This window comes from Odocoileus virginianus, chromosome 16, assembly GCF_023699985.2.
Source record: "Odocoileus virginianus isolate 20LAN1187 ecotype Illinois chromosome 16, Ovbor_1.2, whole genome shotgun sequence".
NCBI classification, from domain to species: Eukaryota; Metazoa; Chordata; class Mammalia; order Artiodactyla; family Cervidae; genus Odocoileus; species Odocoileus virginianus.
In genome coordinates, this window is record NC_069689.1 from 30,882,323 (window position 1) to 30,903,542 (window position 21,220).

A 21,220-nucleotide genomic window follows, 5' to 3' on the forward strand; every position below is an offset into this window, starting at 1 on the left:
TCAAGATCCACCCTTTTCTCCTCCCTTTATCCTGAGTTTGCTTCTGGCTGGAATTCCCTGTTTAATCTTCTTGTTTGTGTTTTTGGGTTGGGTTTAGTGTGGGTTTGTTTTTGTTCTCTTGCTTTATGAGAGGAAATGGTGGGAGGGGAGGGCAGGACTGGGGAGAAACACAAGCCATTCATTCCTTCCTGTGCCTATTTGGATCCAGAATTCCCTATTCATCTCTATGTCTCCATCACCTTTTGCTAGTCTCTTGAGGTCACTTCCCAGAGAACTTCTTTTCTTTCGTGGTTTTCTCGGCATCAAACTTGCTTCAGTTTCCCTGTAAGTCACCTCCAACCACCATTCTACTCTTAACAAACTTAATTACCCCTCTGGAACTGGAAAGGGGCAAAATGTGAGTGCAGACCGTCTAAGAATCTGCAAATTCTCTTCTTAATTTAGTCAGCATATTTTTGGTGCAGATTACACTGGGTAAGTGGGAAATGTTGTGAATAATCTCTTTTTTTGATGACTTGTATTTCACCACTTCTAAGATTTGAGTGTGCTATTACTAATTTGAGAGACAATTATGATGCAGTAGGAAAGGGAAGAAGGCCTGGATTCAAGCCCAGCTTTGCTATGCATTAGCTGTGGGACCTCACTTGAGACAGTTGATCTCTCCAAGCTTTAGTTTAATGATCTTTCAATTGAGTATGATGATACCCACTTGCAGTGTGGGTGTGAGAATTCTGTGAGTTAAGAAAAGGGCAAATGCCAACTGTATTCTTTTTAAATTCTTACTTTATATTAGAGTATAGTTGATTTACAATGTTGTGTTAGTTTTAGGTTTACAGCCAAGTGATTCAAACATACATATACCTTTTCTTTTTCAAATTCTTTTCCCATTTAAGTTGTTAGAGAATATGGAGTAGAGTTCCCTGTGCTATATAGTACGTCCTTGCTGGTTATCCATTTCACACATAGTAGTGTATATATGTTAATCTCAAACACCTAATTTATCCCTCCCCCTGCCTTTCTTCTTTGGTAACCATAAGTTTGCTTTCTATGTCTATGAGTCTGTGTCTCTTTTAAAAATAAGTTCATTTGTATCATTTTTTTAAGATTCCACACATAAGTGATATCATATGATATTTATCTTTCTCTTCTGGCTTAATTCACTTACTATGGTAATCTGTAGGTCCATCTAGTTGCTGCAAATGGCCTTATTTCATTCTTTCTTTTTTCTGCTGCTTTTTAAAAAATTTTTTTTCCATTTATTTTTATTAGTTGGAGGCTAATTACTTTACAATATTGTAGTGGTTTTTGCCATACATTGACGTGAATCAGCCATGGATTTACATGTGTTCCCCATCCTGAACCCCCCTCCCACCTCCCTCCCCATCCCATCCCTCTGGGTCTTCCCAGTGCACCAGCCCTGAGCAGTTGTCTCATGCATCCAACCTGGGCTGGTGATCTGTTTCACACTTGATAATATACATGTTTTGATGCTGTTCTCTCAGATCATCCCACCCTCACCTTCTCCCATAGAGTCCAAAAATCTGTTCTATACATCTGTGTCTCTTTTTCTGTTTTACATATAGGGTTATCATTACCATCTTTCTAAATTCCATATATATGCGTTAGTATATTGTATTGGTGTTTATCTTTCTGGCTTACTTCACTCTGTATAATGGGCTCCAGTTTCATCCATCTCATTAGAACTGATTCAAATGTATTCTTTTTAATGGCTGAGTAATATTCCATTGTGTATATGTACCACAGCTTTCTTATCCATTCATCTGCTGATGGGCATCTAGCTTGCTTCCATGTCCTGGCTATTATAAACAGTGCTGTGATGAACATTGGGGTGCACGTGTCTCTTTCAGATCTGGTTTCCTCGGTGTGTATGCCCAGGAGTAGGATTGCTGGGTCATATGGCAGTTCTATTTCCAGTTTTTTTAAGAAATCTCCACACTGTTCTCCATAGTGGCTGTACTAGTTTGCATTCCCACCAACAGTGTAAGAGGGTTCCCTTTTCTCCACACCCTCTCCAGCATTTATTGCTTGTAGACTTTTGGATAGCAGCCATCCTGACTGGCGTGTAATGGTACCTCATTGTGGTTTTGATTTGCATTTCTCTGATAATGAGTGATGTTGAGCATCTTTTCATGTGTTTGTTAGCCATCTGTATATCTTCTTTGGAGAAATGTCCATTTAGTTTTTTGGCCCATTTTTTGATTGGGTCATTTATTTTTCTGGAATTGAGCTTCAGAAGATGCTTGTATATTTTTGAAATTAATCCTTTGTCTGTTGCTTCATTTGCTATTATTTTCTCCCATTCTGAAGGCTGTCTTTTCACCTTGCTTATAGTTTTCTTTGTTGTGCAAAAGCTTTTAAGTTTAATTAGGTCCCATTTGTTTAATTTTGCTTTTATTTCTAATATTATGGGAGGTGGGTCATAGAGGATCTTGCCGTGATTCATGTCGGAGAGTGTTTTGCCTATGTTCTCCTCTAGGAGTTTTATAGTTTCTGGTCTTACATTTAGATCTTTAATCCAATTTGAGTTTATTTTTGTGTATGGTGTTAGAAAGTGTTCTAGTTTCATTCTTTTACAAGTGGTTGACCAGTTTTCCCAGCACCACTTGTTAAAGAGGTTGTCTTTTTTCCATTGTATATTCTTGCCTCCTTTGTTGAACATAAGGTGACCATAGGTACGTGGATTTATCTCTGGGCTTTCTATTCTGTTCCATTGATCTCTCTTTCTGTCTTTGTGCCAGTACCATACTGTCTTGATGACTGTGGATTTGTAGTAGAGCCTGAAGTCAGGCAGATTGATTCCTCCAGTTCCATTCTTCTTTCTCAAGATTTCTTTGGCTATTCAAGGTTTTTTGTGTTTCCATACAAATTGTGAAATTATTTGTTCTAGTTCTGTGAAGAATACTGTTATTTCATTCTTTTTTTATGACTGAGTAGTATTCTATCATATATATGCACATCTTCTTAATCCATTCATCTGTCAATGGATGTTTACCACCTGTATAATTAATGTTTAGTTTTGAAAGTATATACTCAATCTGAGATATAAATGTATAGAGCATTGGTTCTACAGGATATTCCTCAAAATGATTTGAAATCTTTGTATTGAAGTGTCAGTTTAGGGGAAAAGCAGCAGTGAATCTGATGTGACTTTGAGGATGTCATGGACACAGGTTAGGGGATAGCAAAGAGGTCCCCAAAGAGAGACTCCGCCTCCCTGCCCATAATTTCAGGCCATGATCCTGTTGAGCATCCCAGTCACCACACCCCCCACCATTTTTCCATTTGAACAGGATGCTGTATATTCATTTATATATCTGGGAGAGAATCAGAATTGAAAAGAATTGCAGGTGAGCATTTTTTGAAACCCACCTTAAGGGTAGGGGGCTATTTTAGAAAGTTAAGACCTGGTTAATAGAAATGGACAAGCAAACCATGCACTTCTTATCCCTGGGAAAGCTTCAAGTGCCTGTTGTGAATTGATTTTAGGATTGTGACAATAATACTGATGTTCTTTGAAGATGGCAGCAACCTGATAAAGCTTTTAAAAAGTAGATTTGTATGTGAAGTATTTCAGACCAAAATTTACTTTGGACACCACTTTCTTGTTTGTCTTTAGTCCTGACTCACTGAGTGGTTATTATAGCTACACATGTGGGCATGTGAAAGTGTGGCCTCGGTGACAAGTGCTTCCTGACTTTGCGTTCAGGTATACAATTCTCTTTCTTCCTCTTCCCCACCCTCCTACTCCCACTCCGTCTCCCCCAACACTGCAGTTAAAATGCCATTTTGCCGCTTCATTGATTGCTTTGTGAGAAGCAATCAGAGTGACCACATAAATGCTGCCCAGAGACATCTGTCATCTTCTGGCTGAAACAGAAAATCACAGCTACAAGATTGTCAAGCATCGGTCCATGTTTACACAACTTCGCAGACACCTGATAGCTTAACAGAACTCCACATTTATAAAATTGCCACGTGTTCAGACAAGTTTTTTCCCCCTTACTTGTTCAAAGCTTTGCTTTCTGAAAAATGTTACTGAGAGGGATGCCTGGAAATCTGTGAAAGTAATAATTTAGGGGGGGCAAGCAGGTAAGTTTGCATCCTCAGGCTTCAAAGCACAAATAGGTTGAATATGTTTTCTCCCTTCTTGGGAAATTGAGAGATGCTCGACAAAAACCAGGTCTGATTTTCATTATTATAGGCTTAAAATAGGATGGGCTCAAAATACTAGTCCTTGGACTGAAGTCAAACATGTAAATTTCAGTTTAAATAAGTGCTTGATAGGAAAAGCAAAGGGAGTAACCCTTGAGGCCCTGCTAAAGGCCACTGGTGGCCTCAGCTCTGGTTTGCTGCCTCCCTTTTTGCATCAGCTGACCTGGTTTCCTGGAGAATTGCCTTGACTTGGTGAACAAGGCTCACGCACTGGCAAGGAGTCTTTTTGCAGTGGGAGCAGGGAAGGAAGCTGCCCAGCCATCCATGGAAATGCTAATGAGTTGAGGTGGCCCTGGGCTTTTTAATTCAGATCTATAATACTTTGCTTTCCTGATGCTGTTGGAACATAATTTTTTACATGACTCCATGCTAGGGAGACAGTGAAAAGCAGATCACACCGAGCTGAATAGCTTCCACTGCTTCTCTAGGCACTTTGCAGGAATTGCAATGTTTGTCATCAAGGGTGATGGAAACAGTTTGACTCTATTATGGAGACTGACTTCAGGACAGAGTAGGAGTTGCTGTTTTGCCCATTTTTGACTCAAAACAGGCACTGTGGCGTTGCAAGTTGCAGCCCTCTTAGGATACCATTTCCCTTACTCTGGTTCTGTATTGAAGGATGTTATTGTCCTGGCTTGCACACATCTTGCCCAGGAAACTGAGAGCAAGAGGGGAGATAGTGGAAAAGTGTCTGTCTTCTAGAGTTCTATTCCACACTCTGATGTTTCCTGGTATCTGAGGAAATACAACTTATGTCAGGGAGACTCCAGGCAAAGGCTTCTCTAGGGTGAATGGAAGCTACTATTCATGGACATTCCCAACCCTCCAGAGGAAAATACTCTTCTGGAAAATATTACTGGATTCTTGATCCACTTTTTTTTTTTCTCGGTCCACTTTTTAACATCCACATGTCTATAGTTTAAGTGAGAAGTTTAAGAAAATGAGTATCTTATTATCAACATGACTCGATATAGAAGCAGAAAATGTCCTTAAACAAAGGGGTTGGAAAAGGCAGGTTCTTAGCAGAATGGTACCCTGGGTGTGTGCCTCCTGCAGATGGAGCCAACAGGTCCCACTGAGTAGCAGTTTTTGTACCTGAGATCTGGCTTGTCGTTCTAACTATGTGAAGTTGTACGAGCAGCATTTAAAGTCCTGTTTTATCATGTTATTGAGCCAGCCAGAGATGTAGGGGAAGGGCTCTGGGGCTGTGGGAGCAGAGGGCCTGGCCCACTGCCTCTTTTGCTCCACCTCCCTAACATGCAGTCAATGCAGTCTTCAGGGGTGAGGTCCATGATCTTCTGCTCTCCCAGGTTGCCCTCCACCTGTGGCTTTGGATTAGATAGACAGAAAGGACAGAAGCACAAGGAATAAATTTTGACAGGTTGTATTCTTGCTGGTAAAGAGGGAGAGTGAAGAGTCAGGTGATATGGAAAATACCCATCATATAGGCAATCACGTAGGACCTGCTAATGCTGTGGGTGCACGTAGGTGAACAAGATATAAAACACAGAGTTCTTGGCTTTCACAGAGTATCTAGTCTCATAGGGACATAATTCTTTCAATGTTACTTAATGACGTCACCCTCTCCAGTTGTATTGACCCTTGGGAAATTACTTTATGAGTGTAGTCTCTGGAACTAAATGAGGAAATGGTCAACATCTTCTCTTTAGATAGGAGAATTTTGTAACTTAGTATGTTTCTATTTCTGTTCTGTGAATAAGCTAGGATTCTTGGTTTCAAATCACAAAAATTATTTCTAGCTGACTTAGCAAAAAAGAAGAATTTGTTGAAAGGATATTTAAATCAACATATACATTCAGGACCTGGCTATCCCACTGATCCACTCAGGGGTACCAGACGAGCCATTTATCCTTTACAGATTTCACTTGACTTGCCATTGAAAGGATGTTGTACAATCAGAGTGGAGCTCCCACTCCCACTTGGAGTATAGATGGGATACTCCAAGACCAAGTTTGGAAAACAGATATGAACCAAAGGAGATCTGGAAAATGAGGCCACAGAAGCCAATTGTCATGCTGCTGGGCCAAAGTGAGGAAGACAGCCGACTCTCTCCGTGACTGGGTCACCCAGTCAAGATCAAGTCCTGAGAGAACCTTCTGACTGGCTCAGCTTCAGTTTGGGGAGCTAGCCCCTTCGATGTCGACAGTGGGAGGGACACCCACTCTCACAATTAATGAAGCAGTCTCCAAAGAAGACATACAGATGGCCAAAAGGCACATGAAAAGATGCCCAGCACCACTAATTATTAGAGAAAAGCAAATTAAAACAACAATGAGATATCACTTCAGTCTAGTCAGAATTGTCATCATTTGGAAGTCTACAAATATTAAACACTGGAGAGGGTGTTGAGAAAAGGAATGCTCCTACACTGTTGATAGGAATGTAAATTGGTAATCACTATGGAGAATATAGTTCCTTAAAAAACTAAAAATAAAGTTGCCCCATGATTCAGCAATCCCATCCCTGGGCATATATTGGGAGAAAACTCTAATTTGAAAGGACACATGCACCCCAATGTTCATAGCAGACTATTTACAGTAACCAAGACATGAAAGCAACCTAAATGTCCATTAACAGATGAATGGATAAAGAACACATAGAATATTACTCAGCCATTAAAAAGAATGAAATAATGCCATTTGGCTAGACCAAGAGATTATCATATTAAGTAAAGTAAGCCAGACAAAGACAAATATCATGATATCACTTAAACGTTTAATCTAAGAAAATGGTACAAATGAACTTATTACAAAACAGAGAAGCACAGTCACAGAAAACAAACTATCAAAGCTATCAAAGGGGAAAGTGGGGGAGGGATAAATTAGGAGGTTGGGACTAACATATACACACTTCCATATATAGAATAGATAACCAACAAGCACCTACTGAATAGCACATGGAACTAGATTCAATATTTTGTAATAACCTATGAGGGAAAAGAATCTGAGAAAAGAATATATGTGTATATATAAAATTATCTCTATATAATTGAATCGTGCTATACACTTAAAACTAACACGATATTGTGAATCAACTACACTTCAATTTTAAAAAAAGATTAATGATGTAGTCTCCAAAAGGAAGGTTAGAAGACTGATGGAAAGAATGGTGCTTGTTGGATAGCCACAAAAACGGATGTCAGGAAATCAGACCAAAATAGAAGCCCTATCAACCCTTATAGGGAACTTACTTGTATTTCTTGTCTTTTCTTGGTTCTGACTTTTGTGTCCTTCTTTTCCCTTTTATTATTCTTATGGTACAACATTCCTTGAACGTCAAGTGAAGTGAGATTTGAAAAGGATAAATGACTTGCTCGATGTCCCTGAGCTAGTAAGTGATACAGTCAGGTCCTGAATTTGTAACTTTTGATTTAAGTTTCTACCCTCTTGTCTTTCCCATAAATTGAGGCAATGCAAAGTGGAGAGTAGGGGCTTCCCTTGTGGCTCAGTGATAAAAAATCCGCCTGCCAATGCAGGAGACCTGAGTTCTATACCTGGGTTGGGAAGTTGCCCTGGAGAAGGAAATGGCAACCCACTCCAGTATTCTTGCCTGGGAAATCCCTTGGAAAGAGGAGACTGGTGGACTACAGTCTGTGGGGTGGCAAAAACTCAGGCATGACTTAGTGACTAAACAACAACAAAGTGGAGAGTGCTAAATATCAAGAAAGGTAAATAAAAATGGTATGGTTGCTTTGAAAGGAAATATTTCTCCATGTTTCCAGAAGTTTATAGGTCCATGGGATTGACAACAAATACATTTTCCTAACTGAAGGACAACTGTATCTCTTCTCTTTTGAAAGTCAAACTTGTAAGCCAACCCATGAGCACAGAATTGTTGTCAGGAAGGTTTCCATGATAAACTGGGGAATGGTTTCTTCATTTTCTTCCTGGTTGAGACCTTCTCGGAATCTCATGTCTGTGTTTGGATTATTTCCCTCTCCTCAAAAGACCTATCCCACCAGCCAAATGCACCAACCTTAATTTTCTTGCCTTTTAAAAAAGTACATATTTTTGGGATGGGGAGAACTGCATGTTTATTACAGAAAATTTGGATAATACACAGACCCCTCCCCCCAACACACAACCAAAAAACCCCACTCAGAGCTCTACTGTTAATATTTTGGTAATTTTATTTTTTATATGTATGCATAGGTATATACATTTGTTTGAAAACTGAAATTATATGATATAAATATGATATGAGCTTCCTGGGCTTTCCTGATAGCTCAGTTGATAAAGAAACCACCTGCAGTGCAGAAGACCCCAGTTCAATTCCATGGTTGGGAAGATCTGCTGGAGAAGAGATAGGCTACTCACTCCAGTATTCTTGGGCTTGCCTTGTGGTTCAGCTGGGAGAGAATCTGCCTGCAATGTGGGAGACCTGGGTTCAATCCCTGTGTTGGGAAGATCCCCTGGAGAAGGGAAAGGCTACCCACTCCAGTATTCTGGCCTGGAGAATTCCATGGACTATCCATGGGGTCGCAAAGAGTCAGGCACTACTGAGCGACTTTCACTTTCACTTTCATGATATGAGCTATAAATTGAGATTATATCAATATGATATATATTGAGATTATATGATATAAATTCTTTGATCACATGATGTAATCTTATGGATATCTTTTCATGACATGAAATTTTTGGCATTTGAATTCTTAATTTAATAAGAATTTATTGTACATCTATTTTGGGCTTTCTACTGTGGATCAGAAAACTTCTCTCTCCTCAAGGAGCCATCTCCTCCTCCACTTTTCATCTATTTAGCAGGGAGGAAATGGAAGAAACCAGGAGTCAAAGAATCAAGAGAGCAACCCTGGGCACAAAGACTTAAAACTAATATAATCTTTCTATAGTAAAGATATTCAGTTCAGTTCAGTTCAGTTGCTCGGTCGTGTCCGACTCTTTGTGACCCCATGAATCACAGCACGCCAGGATTGAAGGGATTCAAAATGCTTCCTTTCACAGTTTTTAAAAGTAGAGGCACATTGCTTAGTTTTTGCATGAAACCACATCTAAAGTAACACAGTTCTGCAGAAATGCCACTGGAAAAAAAAAAAAAACAATGCATATATATATATTAAAGAATTCATTATTTTACAGGGTCTCTCTAAGAGTCTATGACAGAACTAGATAGCGTATTAAAAAGCAGAGATATCACTTTGCCAACAAAGGTCCATATAGTCAAAGCTATGACTTTTCCAGTAGTCGGGTATGGATGTGAGAGTTAGACCATAAAGAAGGCTGAGCACTGAAGAGTTGCTGCTTACAATTGCGGTGCTGGAGAAGACTCTTGAGAGTTCCTTGGACTGCAAGGAGATCAAACCAGTCAATCCTAAAGGACATCAACCCTCATTCATTGGAAGGACTGATGCTGAAGCTGAAGCATCAACACTTTGGCTGCCTGATGTGAAGGACTGAGGTATTAGGAAAGAACCGGATGCTGGGAAAGACTGAAGGCCAAAGGAGAAGGGTGCAGCAGAGTATGAGATGGTTAGATAGCATCACTGACTCAACGGACATGAATTTGAGCAAATTCTGGGAGACAGTGAAGGACAGGGAAGCCTGGCGTGCAGCAGTCCGTGGGGTCACAGAGCTAGACATGACTTAGGGATTGAACAAGAATAACAACTCTAAGAATCTAAACAAGATCCAGTTCAGAAACCATGGATCTAACTTAATTGTTGCCTCATTCCAGTCCTCCAGCCGCTAGAGGGCGCTCTGGACCATCTCACGCATCAACCCCGTAGTTGTCTTCTTTGTCTTCCTTCCCCCTCTCTCCTTCCTTTTGTTGATAGCTTAACCTCTGTTCTGGAAGGTAAGAGTCCTTCCTCTTTAAAAGGAGGAAGGGAGGGAAACCCATAGGACTTCAGGATTCTCTTTGAACAACAGGCGAGCACTGGCTGCTTGATCTTTTGAGCCCTTCCGGTGTCCTAACTCTCAGTCCACTGTAGTGACTGGTACCAGTACCTGGGAGAAGCTGGTGTAACTCTTGTTGAGTGGAGCTGACTCTGAGGAACCAGGCACCAAGCAGAGTCAGGGCCAGCAAGGCATGTTTCACATACAGGTTCTGGCTCTCGCCGGCAGGAGGGGCGGAAGGATATGGTAGTGATGCTCCCTGAGTTGCCGCTGATGCCTTTTCACACCACCCTCTCCCCTCTCCAGTGGTGGCCTCCAAAGAAGGAGTAACATGACATTTCCCTGTCAAACAAGAAAACTCTGCCATCTTGGGTAACCGGTTCCAGGAGTATGAATCTGCAGGAGAACTTGTGGTAAAGTTAGGACTTAAGCTCTTGTCCTCTCAGGCTAGTACCTTGACCTTAAGAAGTTGCTTTCCTTTGGTTCTTTTACCTCAGGAAGTCAGATGTATGAAAGTTTCAGAGAAACTTAGATTTCTGCTGTCACTTTGCCAGAAAATTGGCTTATTATTTTGTCTCTGTTAGGACTTTTGTTTATTTTGCTTTGGTGGTTTCCTTGTTCTCCCTTCTGATTTTGGGGGGAAATCATGGTCTTGCTATGGTTTATCCAATCAGCTGTGGCCTGACTTGCATGTTCTCTGAAGTGGAGGCTGGCCCACCCTGAGCGCACGCTGGGCCAGGAGATCCATGCAGAGGGCAGTGGTGTGGATCCTGGGACCACACGAAGGGCGAGGCCACTGTCCTCACTCTGACAGTCTGCACAAGGAAAGGTGCATAGTTCCTAGCAGCTGTTGGGAGAATGGGGGTTACTTTCTGGGTGTCAATCATAGAACTCTCTGCAGACTGTTCTATTGTCTTTAGAGTCAGAAAGGAGTCAGAAGCAAATATGAGAAGCAAAACGACCAGAAAGTTTTACATCTTGAGTATGCATTTGTTCATCCCCAAATTCTTCAAGAATCTTAAGCATTCTGGCTCCAGAGTTCAGCAGATCTACATTTGAAGCTTGTTTCTGCCACTAGTTGGCTTCATGTGCTTGGGCAAATGGCTTTACCTCTCAAAGCCCCAGATTCTTTAATGAGTAAAGTTGAGAAAATAACAGCAACCTCTTTGGAAGATTGTTAAGAGGATGAAGTGAAAATAAAAGAATGCATGTGAAGCACCAGTGCGGTGCCTGTTACGTGGTCTCAGTGTGGGCTGGTATCACTTTTCTTGTAAACACCACCTCAGACGGCTGTGGTGGTGGTAATCAGAGTAAATCAGCACAGATCCTGCCCTGAGGCAGCTTATGATGGGCAATCATGACACAGGATGTGACAGGAGTCAGGAGGAAAGAATAGGGCAAAAGGGACACATAACAAATGGAATCAAAGGTTCAAGAGGGGATCGATGGAGCCAGTTGTTCACACATGGTGGGGCTCGAAAATGAAAGCTGAATACAACTGAGTAGCAGTGCTTTCGGACGGAGCCTGAATGCAGTGGGCCAAGGTGGAAAACAGAAGCAAAGGGATAAATTAAAAACAGAACAGGTGAGCAGGCGTGTCATCAGGCTGGCAGGAGGTAAACAGACTGGGATAAATAAATAAGCAAGCAACACAATGATGAAGACAATCCTGCTGGCCAAGACATTGAAAGGCAGTGTGCACCAAGGCTAGAATCAGGCTTGAGATTTGAGATTTTTAAGAAAATTGTATGTAGGCATTCACAGATTTTTCCAATATTTTGATTTCCTAGGACAACACTCAGAAATCCCCCCTGGATTTATTCTCAGAAAGGATGCCCGAGAGCTCTCCTCTCCCCTTGCCGCCACCTGGGAGATTTCGGAGTAAAGTTCTCTGGATGGGAAAAAGGGTTCAGAAGGTGATCCGCACAGGGTGCCGAATTCCAGGGACCCTGATTGGAGCAGACGCCGGCTGTGCGAACTCTGTCTAGACATGGAAATTGTCCTCCTAATCTCCCAATCTTGCTTTTCTTCATTCTCTGACAATGCACCGTCTCTGTAAACATTCTCGCCACAAGAACGGAGCTGGAAACACATGTGCAATCAGCAGCTACAAAGAGGGTTATGAAATCTGCTCAAAATAGCCTGCTTGCCCCATAGGCATGCAAAGCAGCCAAACAGCTAGGGTGAACGTGTCAGGCGGCAGATTTCACTCTGCACTTCAAGAGGCTTCCAGTGACCTCCCACGGTTAGGCTCAGAGGTGCTCACTGCTGCTCAGAGGCTCCCCGGGGAGACCTGGCCTGTGGACAGAGTCCCCTGGGCAGCTGTGAGTCCCTAGGGCTAAACCCTCCTGTCCGAATATCCTACCTACCCTGAAATTCCTCAGCCCTGGAGATATTTATTTGGTTTAAAACTTTGAGGTTACTTAATCCCCAGTGGTTCAGCGGATCAAGAATCAGCCTGCAATGCAGGAGACACAGGAGATGTGGGTTTGATCCCTGGGTTGGGAAAATCCCCTGGAAGAGGAAATGGCAACCCAGTCTAGTATTCTTGCCTGGAAAATTCCATGGACAGAGGAGCCTGACTGACTATAGTCCACAGGGTTGCAAAGAATCAGAAACAACTGAGCACAATGGCACTGGCGTTGGCAATGTTACCTGAGACAAGAAGATAAAAATCTGACTCCCTCCCTTAGAATCAACTTAATGCATTGGCCATCTAGTCCCCTTCTGTGGGTGAGATGGTATTTTTGTACACTGGGTGAGTGGGAGGAAAGACAATTCAGCCGGGGGCTCAGAGCATCAGGGAAGAGGGGCTGCAGGTATGGGTCCACTGTGTGCTGAGGCTGGGTAAGAGGTGGGCCTTGTGATCTGGGTGGTGCAGTTGTCATCCGTCTGCTTTCCCCTCCAGCACCGACTGCCTGTGTGACCTTTGGCTCCGTCACTTCAGACCTCCTGTTCTAGCCTTCTTTGCCAAAGTGGAAAAGTGCTCTTTCCCCTGGATTTCACTTTAAAAGAGGAAAGGAATCAGATGGCTATCCCTCACCAAGTGTCCTGGGAGTTGGATCCCAAGCTACTCAAAGAATGACCATATGACTGAATGTAACTGCAGAGGCCTTAGGGATAGTTTTGTGGAGATTGCTATTTGTGGCTGAAGAGACAGGGTGCGTCACCCCTGTTCTGGTGGGAATGACCACTGAGCTGGAAGTCAGACAACTGGGCTCTGAGCCAGCTGGCAGGTTGCTTTTGTTTCTGAACCTCTCATGATTTCCCTCAGTTGAGCAAGACTAAGGCCTGTAGCCCAAGAAAGGACACTGGGCAACCACAGGGGCCAGGCTGGGGTAACAGAATGTACTGGGGGCAGCATGGAGGGCATGACCAAGACACAAGGAGAGCTTTCTCTTCTGTGGGAGCCCCAGATAAACCCTCCTTCCCCTCTCCTGCCTCTCCACACCCATGGCTTGCCTTCCTGGACCAGCTTGGCCTTGGTCCAGACTGGGTTTCTGTTTTGTCAGAATAACTCCAGGTGTCTCCTGGAAGGCGAACACTCCTGGGAGTATCATAAATTTATCTTTGCTTTTGGGTGGGACTTGAGTGCCTTCTGTGGGTACATTATGGCTTGGCTTAGGCCATCCTCTCCCTGAAGTGCTGTGCTTCATGCCGTTTGATGGGACACACACAAGGGTCCATCTACTCTTAAGTGTGGACTGGATCAGCCTGTTCCAGGAGAAGCATTTGAAGCAGTTGACCCTATTCATAGGGTCAGTTGGGAACCCATTGGCCTGTGCCTTATAGTTGAGCCCATATTTGTTTCTGAGGAATCTCTTTGAACTTGATGACCTTCACTCTTTGTGGTCATTTTAGGGCAAAGGGAAAAATAAGGCCTGGTCCTTCAATATTTGAGGTGTATCTTAAAAATCAGAGCTCTCCTCTCTCTTGAGTCCTGCTCTGGGAGCAACGGTTGTTGTCTAGACTGGGGCTCTGGGCTCCTGCCCACCCTGTTCTGCATGCTGAAATCTTAGAATCCTTAGCATCCTGTATACTTTGGGGTCCTGGGATGGGGACACCCTAACCCCTGGCCCTCCATCACACTGGTACTTCAGGAAACCCTGCAAGATGCAGCCTGCCATTATGTCTCCTTCTAGTGGGCTTTGGCAATAAGGAAAAGTGTCTGTGTAGGGATATTGCTGAAATGAGTGTCTGAAACTCACATTTCCAGAAAGCTTGAGGGTTTTTACCTCCTCAGATGCTTTCTTCATGTTGCACAACTGGGTAGCTCAGGCATGAAGAGCTGTTTCCCCCATCCTGGCTGTGAAGACGGGGCAGATGCTTGGGCTGAAAATAGTAGTTGCTTCAGGTTTTAATTGCAGCACGAGAAGAGACTCACGTACACACACCCTGATGTGCAAATGTGGGCTCAGAGGCAGTTCCGGGCATCAGGGCTGAATTTGCAAGTGACTGTGAGGTGGAACACATCAGGTGGAACTCTGATGTGGGGCTGTCACTTCCTTCCTGCAAGTGGTGGGTGAAAGGAGCTGCCTGAGCCTCAATGATCAAGCGTCTCTGCACTTGTAGCCTGGGAGCAGCTTTAGGAGGAAGAGGAAAAAGCATGTATTGTTTTTTGTTTTCAGCACAACATTTAGTGTTTTCTCTTTAACTTCAAACGCTAATCTTTAAAGTGTTTAAATATCAGTTCAGTTCAGTTCAGTCTCTGGTCTGACTCTTTGCCACCCCATGGACTGCAGCACTCCAGGCTTCCCTGTCCATCACCAGCTCCCGGAGCTCACTCAAATTCATATCCCTCGAGTTGGTGATGCCATCCAACCATCTCATTCTCTGTCCTCCCCTTCCCCTGCCTTCACACTTTCCCAGCATCAGGGTCTTTTCCAGTGAGCTAGTTCTTCACATCAGGTAGCCAAAGTATTGGAGTTTCAGCTTCAGCATCAGTCCTTCCAATGAATGTTCAGGACTGACTTCCTTTAGGATGGACTGGTTTGATCTCCTTGCAGTCCCAGGGACTCTTAAGAGTCTTCTCCAACATCACAGTTCAAGAGCATCAGTTCTTTGGTGTTCAACTTTCTTTATGGTCCAACTCTCACATCCACACATGACTACTGGAAAAACCATAGCCTTGACTAGACAGACCTTTGTTGGCAAAGTAATGTCTCTGATTTTGATTTTTTATTTTTTTTAATTTTTATTAGTTGGAGGCTAATTACTTTACAATATTGTAGTGGTTTTTGTCATACATTGACATGAATCAGCCATGGATATACATGTATTCCCCATCCCGATCCCCCCTCCCACCTCCCTCTCCACACGATCCCTCTGGGTCTTCCCAGTGCACCAGGTCCGAGCACTTGTCTCTGTCTCTGATTTTTAATATGATGTCTAGTTTGGTCATAGCTTTTCTTCCAAGGAGCAAGTGTCTTTCAATTTCTGCAGTCATCATCTGCAGTGATTTTGGAGTCTAAGAAAATAAAGTCTCTCACTGTTTCCATTGTTTGCCCAGAAGTAGATGTTTCTCTGGAACTCTTGTGCTTTCTCTATGACCCAGCGGTGTTGGAAATTTGATCTCTGGTTCCTCTGCCTTTTCTAAATCCAGCTTGAACATCTGGAAGTTCTCAGTTCATATACTGTGAAGCCTCACTTGGCATTATAGAAAAAGAAAAAGCTGAAAGCATTCCCTTAACTGGACTGGTGATGGTGGCATAGAAAGGTATGGGGTCTTCTCTCTGCCCATGGTGCCCATGGGCCCTTGCTCCTAGTTTTCCTCTCATTTCTCAGCTGCTGTTTCCCAGGGCCCTGTCCTCTGCTCAGCCTGGGTACTCACCAGTAGCTCTTAAAACCAAGGACAACATATCTTCAGATACCCAAGCTATGTATAGAGTGTTCTGGACAACATCTATAGTCTCTTCTTTCTCTTCCTTCCTTCTTATTTTCTTTCCTTGAGAAAATATACTCTACTAGAAAGGTCACTGTGCAATGCTCTTAGATTGTTGTTGATCTATTTTCCTTTGTTCCCATCATGTCTCTCAACCAGGAGGCTTAGCGAACCAGTAGAAAGTGCTCAGGCCTTGGAGAGAGATGGTCTTGGCTTTGAATCCCAGTCCTGCTATTTGCAGCTATAGAACCTTGGATAATGTTCCTTGGATAATTCTCCGGTCTCTACAAACTGAGAATAATACCTAGTAATACTTTGTAGGGCTTCTGTGAGCATTCAGTAGAACAGTCTATTCAAAGCCCCAGGAAGCTGTTAGTGCCCAGTGAACAGTGATTGTGTTCACTAAGTGATCATGCAGCATTTCTGAGAGTCCTGACAAAAAGCAGACGCTTTGGAGGTGCAGGGGAACGACTCGCCCAAGCACAGCACACGCTAGCAGCACATGGCGCCCCGCCGATTTGACCTTGGGTCACTAGCAAAGTGTCTTCACAGCAAGGTACATGGAGGAGGGAGCTGGGATGTGGCAGGACATTTATTGCTTAGGCCAACTGACATCTGCTCCCAGACAGAACTGGGATTGCTAGAGTCCAAAGTTGGAGTGGAAGTTGCTGAAACAATTTCTGCATTTATCCCAAGTATTGTAAATAAAATAAACTTAACAAACTATTCCAAAGACCTGACAAGCTAATGGTCCGTTCTGTTTGCAGGGAGGATCAGCCATTTTACGTCTTCCCCCAAAGGTACAGAAAGAAGCAGATGGCATCTCATGGAAAAGAGACTGACCAGGAGCCTGGAGACCCAGACCTAAGCCTTAGCAGGTGACCTGGGGTAGGTCTTTTTTGTTCTCTGCACTTTAATTCCCTCCTCTAATCAGTAAGGATACTGATGAGATTGCTGGTTCTGCAGGTCACATCGCTCTCAATATTATAATAAAAATCAATTGAAATTGTGCAATTTAAGGCCTTTTTCAAAGTGCAAGTGTGAGGCATGGTTGTCTCACTTTGCAGGAAGGTCTTGAATCTATTCTAATAACCTTTGTTGGGTTAGCAGGTTTCTGGTGTTGATTTGCACAGCACATAAATCAAATAATAAATCCAAGCCTTGGAGGTGGGCACAGGACTGAGGTTTTTCAAGGGGCAGAAGATGAAAGGCTGTGAGGACTAACTACTTCATCAGGGATGGGCTCACGTTTCCTTTGGGCCTTGAGAACTGAAATCCTCCCCGCTTTTGTCCTCTTTTCCCTGAAACTTTGTCCTCTTCTCCCTCTGAATCCCATGTAAGCACAGGCTCTCCTCCTTTTTGCTACCTTTCCAGCCCTTCTTCTCTTTCTCCTGAACAAGGTGCTGTGGCAGACAGTTGGTGCTCACTATATGTCCTACGTATTGTCTTGTTGGGTTGAGGCCAAGGCAGTCTGAGCAGAAGTGACACAACAGCAGCAGGTGAAGTCGCTCAGTCGTGTCCGACTCTTTGCAACCCCATGGACTGTAGTCTGCCAGGCTCCTCTGTCTAAGGGATTTTCCAGGCAAGAACACTGGAGTGGGTTGCCATTTCCTTCTCCAGGGGATTTTCCCAACCCAGGGATCAAACCCAGGTCTTCTGCACTGCAGGCAGACTCTTTACTGTCTGAGCCACCAGGTGGCTTCCAGATTGACGTAATAAAGAGCCAGTGTCTGATGGAAGGAATGTAAATTGGTGTACCTACTCAGGAAAACAGTTTGGAAATTCTTCAAAAAGTGAAAAATAGAACTCTCATATAATCCAGAAATCCTACTTCTGGGTATGTAGCTGAAGGAAACAAATCAGTATCTCAAAGAGATATCTGCCCTCCCTTGTTCATTGCAGCATTACTCATAACAACCAAGAGATGGAAATAACCCAAGTGCTTGTCAATAGATGAATAGATAAAGACACTGTCTTTATCTATATCTATAATTACACAAAAGCTAATTGTGTGAAGTGATAGATGTATTAATTAACCTGATTGTGGTAATCATTTCACAATGTGTGTGTGTGTGTGTGTGTGTGTGTGTATACATACACATATGTACATATCAGTTCAGTTCAGTTCAGTTCAGTCACTCAGTCATGTCTGACTCTTTGCAACCCCATGAATCGCAGCACACCAGGCTTCCCTGTCCATCACCAACTCCCAGAGTTTACTCAAACTCATGTCCATCGAGTCGGTGATGCCATCCAGCCATCTCATCCTCTGTTGTCCCCTTCTCCTCCTGCCCCCAATCCCACCCAGCATCAGGGTCTTTTCCAATGAGTCAACTCTTCGCATAAGGTGGCCAAAGTATTGGAGTTTCAGCTTCAGCATCAGTCCTTCCAATGAACACCCAGGACTGATCTCCTTTAGGATGGACTGGTTGGATCTCCTTGCAGTCCAAGGGACTCTCAAGAGTCTTCTCCAACACCACAGTTCAAAAGCACCAATTTTTCGGTGCTCAGCTTTCTTCACACTCCAACTCTCACATCCATACATGACCACTGGAGAAACCATAGCCTTGACTAGATGGACCTTTGTTGGAAAAGTAATGTCTCTGCTTTTTAATATGCTACCTAGGTTGGTCATAACTTTCCTTCCAAAGAGTAAGTGTCTTTTAATTTCATGGCTGCAATCACCATCTGCAGTGATATATCCATATATATATTAAAAATTGTCACATTATACACTTTAAATATATAGAATTTTATATGTCAATTTTAACTTGATAAAGCTGGAGGGAAAAAAAGAGCTAGTGTTTTACTTCCATTTCTCCCCTCATCTGCTCTGTGTCGAGGAAAGCACAACTACAGCTTCAAGATAGGGGTTTGACCTTCATTGGGCTTCATGTAACTAAGAAATCACATGTTTATTCTATTGACCACTGGGTTGTGGGAGTTTAGTCTGGATGGCAGCATGGATGGCAGCCTATCCTAATCAGTACAGTGGATGTGCTCACTGCTTTGCTCCTTCACCACTTACCTGCCCCTCGATTCTGTGTAATCCTGTGTCCACTCACTGCTCAGGGGAACAGCCATTCTCAAGATTTACCAATGACCTCATCCATAATTACTAATCACCTACATACTGCTGAATTGCCTCATGTGCTTGAAACCATTCTTTCTCACTTAAATCTTTGCATTATTGTTTTATTTTTGTTTATTTTTTGCTGTGCTTGGGCTTTCTCTAGTTGCAGTGAGCAGGGGATTCTGTCTAGCCGCAGTGCACGGACTTCTCATTGTGGTGGCTTCTCTTATTGTGGAGCATGGGCTGTAGGGTGCATGGACTTTAGTAGTTGTGGTGCAGGGGCTTAGTGCTCTGTGACTTGTGTGATCTTCCTGGACGAGGGATTGAACTTGTGTCCTCTGTGTTGGCAGGCAGACTTTCAGCCACTGGACTACGAGGGAAGTCCATTTTGCATCATTATTTTAAATGAAAAAAGTAATACATTCTTATTTTAGGAAATCTCCCCTTACCTTCCAGTTTCCTATTTTCTATTCTGGCTGCTTTGTCTCTTATTCTTCTAAAGGCAAATGTCCGCCGCTCCTCCCGCATCTGCCTCTGGCCCACTTCTCCTTGCCTCACCCCTCCTATCGTCTCCCATCCCCACATCTCCCTCATGCCCTTGATATTCTCATACATGCTCTAGCTATTTGTGTGAGACTGCATTCCTCAATGTCAACTCCAGGCCAATGTTTCCAGCCTCTCTTGACGCCTGCCTGGGGCTTCAGCCAACTTTAGCAGATGAAACTGTCCAGAACTGGACTTATTATTGACCTGACTCCCCTTCCTTCCATGCCACCTCTTTCTACCCAATTTCACCCATGCTTGACCCCTGGACTTTGCTTTTGACCCTTGTCTCTTCTCTTTTCCGCCATTCCCTTATGTAATCAACTATTGGGTGCTGGTCCCTCCTTTATTCCCACTACTCTTACACTACTGGTATGCATGTAATTGCATTGAGTTGGGGGCTAGAAAGACACACAGTGGACTGTTGACCATGGTTAGTTCTGGGAAGGAAATCCATGGGAGGGAGGGTGAATCATGGGGGTTTCATACTTGAAAATGTTTTATTATTTACTTTTAACATATTTTCTATGACAATGGATTCATGTATTAGCTACATAATACCAAAAAAAAAAAAAAAGTCTTTAAAAATTAGAAATGGGCTCCCTGTTAGGTAGTCAAGCTTTCATAACTGGAAGTGTTTGAACCAAAGTTGAGTGATTTGACATTAGGGATACTGTAAGGGATTCTTATATTGAATGATAAACTAGAAGTTCCCTTCTGGATCAGTTAGGATTAGATTCAGCTGTGAATCATGGCAATCCCAAAAAACACAGACTTGGGACAACATGGAAGTTTATTTCTCTCTGAAGTAAAAGTGACCAGTACCGGGTGTGAGAGTGTGTCATGATACTCAGAGATTTTTTTCAATCTTGTTTCTACACTTTACTTAGCACTTGGCTTCCACCTCATGGCCTAATAAAGCCACTCAAGCTTTCAGTGCAGTCCAGTGTCCAGTGTTATTGCTCATTCATGTCCGATTTGGACTGTAGCCTGCCAGGCTCCTCCATCCATAGGATTTTCCAGGCAAGAATACTGGGGTGGGTTGCCATTTCCTTCTCCAGGGAGTCTTCCCAATGCCGGGGTTGAACCCAGGTCTCCTGCATTGCAGAGAGACTCTTTACCACCTGAGTCACCAGGGCCATCACATTTGTACTCCAGTTAGTAGGAACCGACAAATTAGAGCATGCCTGTTTCCTTTAAGGGTACTTCCTGGATGTTGTTTGTTCTGTTTATACACCATTGGCCAGAATGTGGTCGCACAGGAACACTGAGCTTTGGGGAGCCTAAAATAATAATAATGAAACGCAGGGTATAACCCTGCGGCCTGTGCCTGGCTGAAAACTGGGAATTCTGTTACTAAAGAAAAAGAGGAGAATGAATATTGGAGGACAAGAGCATTCCCTGCTGATTGTTAATTCAAAGTTTTAAAAATTAATAATAGCTGCTATTGACTGAGTCATCACCATTACTAAATACTGGGCTAAGGCCTTGCTGTGTGTTATCCCTTAATAATGCCCACATGCTGAGGAGTTAGCGTCAGTGCTGTGGCTATTACGTTGAACCTTCATGAGGTTAACCTTTACTTTCTATGCCACCAATTCTCTATTCCAAGCC

The 21,220-nt window shown here is 43.1% G+C and overlaps 1 protein-coding gene across 2 annotated transcripts in view; it reads left to right on the forward strand.

Moving 5' to 3' along the window:
• EGLN3 (egl-9 family hypoxia inducible factor 3) overlaps positions 1 to 21,220 on the forward strand; it is a 392,726-nt gene that overhangs the window by 155,225 nt on the left and 216,281 nt on the right. For both annotated transcript variants that reach the window (XM_070478037.1, XM_070478038.1), the window contains exon 2: positions 16,758 to 16,878. The gene's annotated coding sequence lies outside the window, so the exon portion shown is untranslated. The remainder of the gene's footprint in view (positions 1 to 16,757; positions 16,879 to 21,220) is intronic.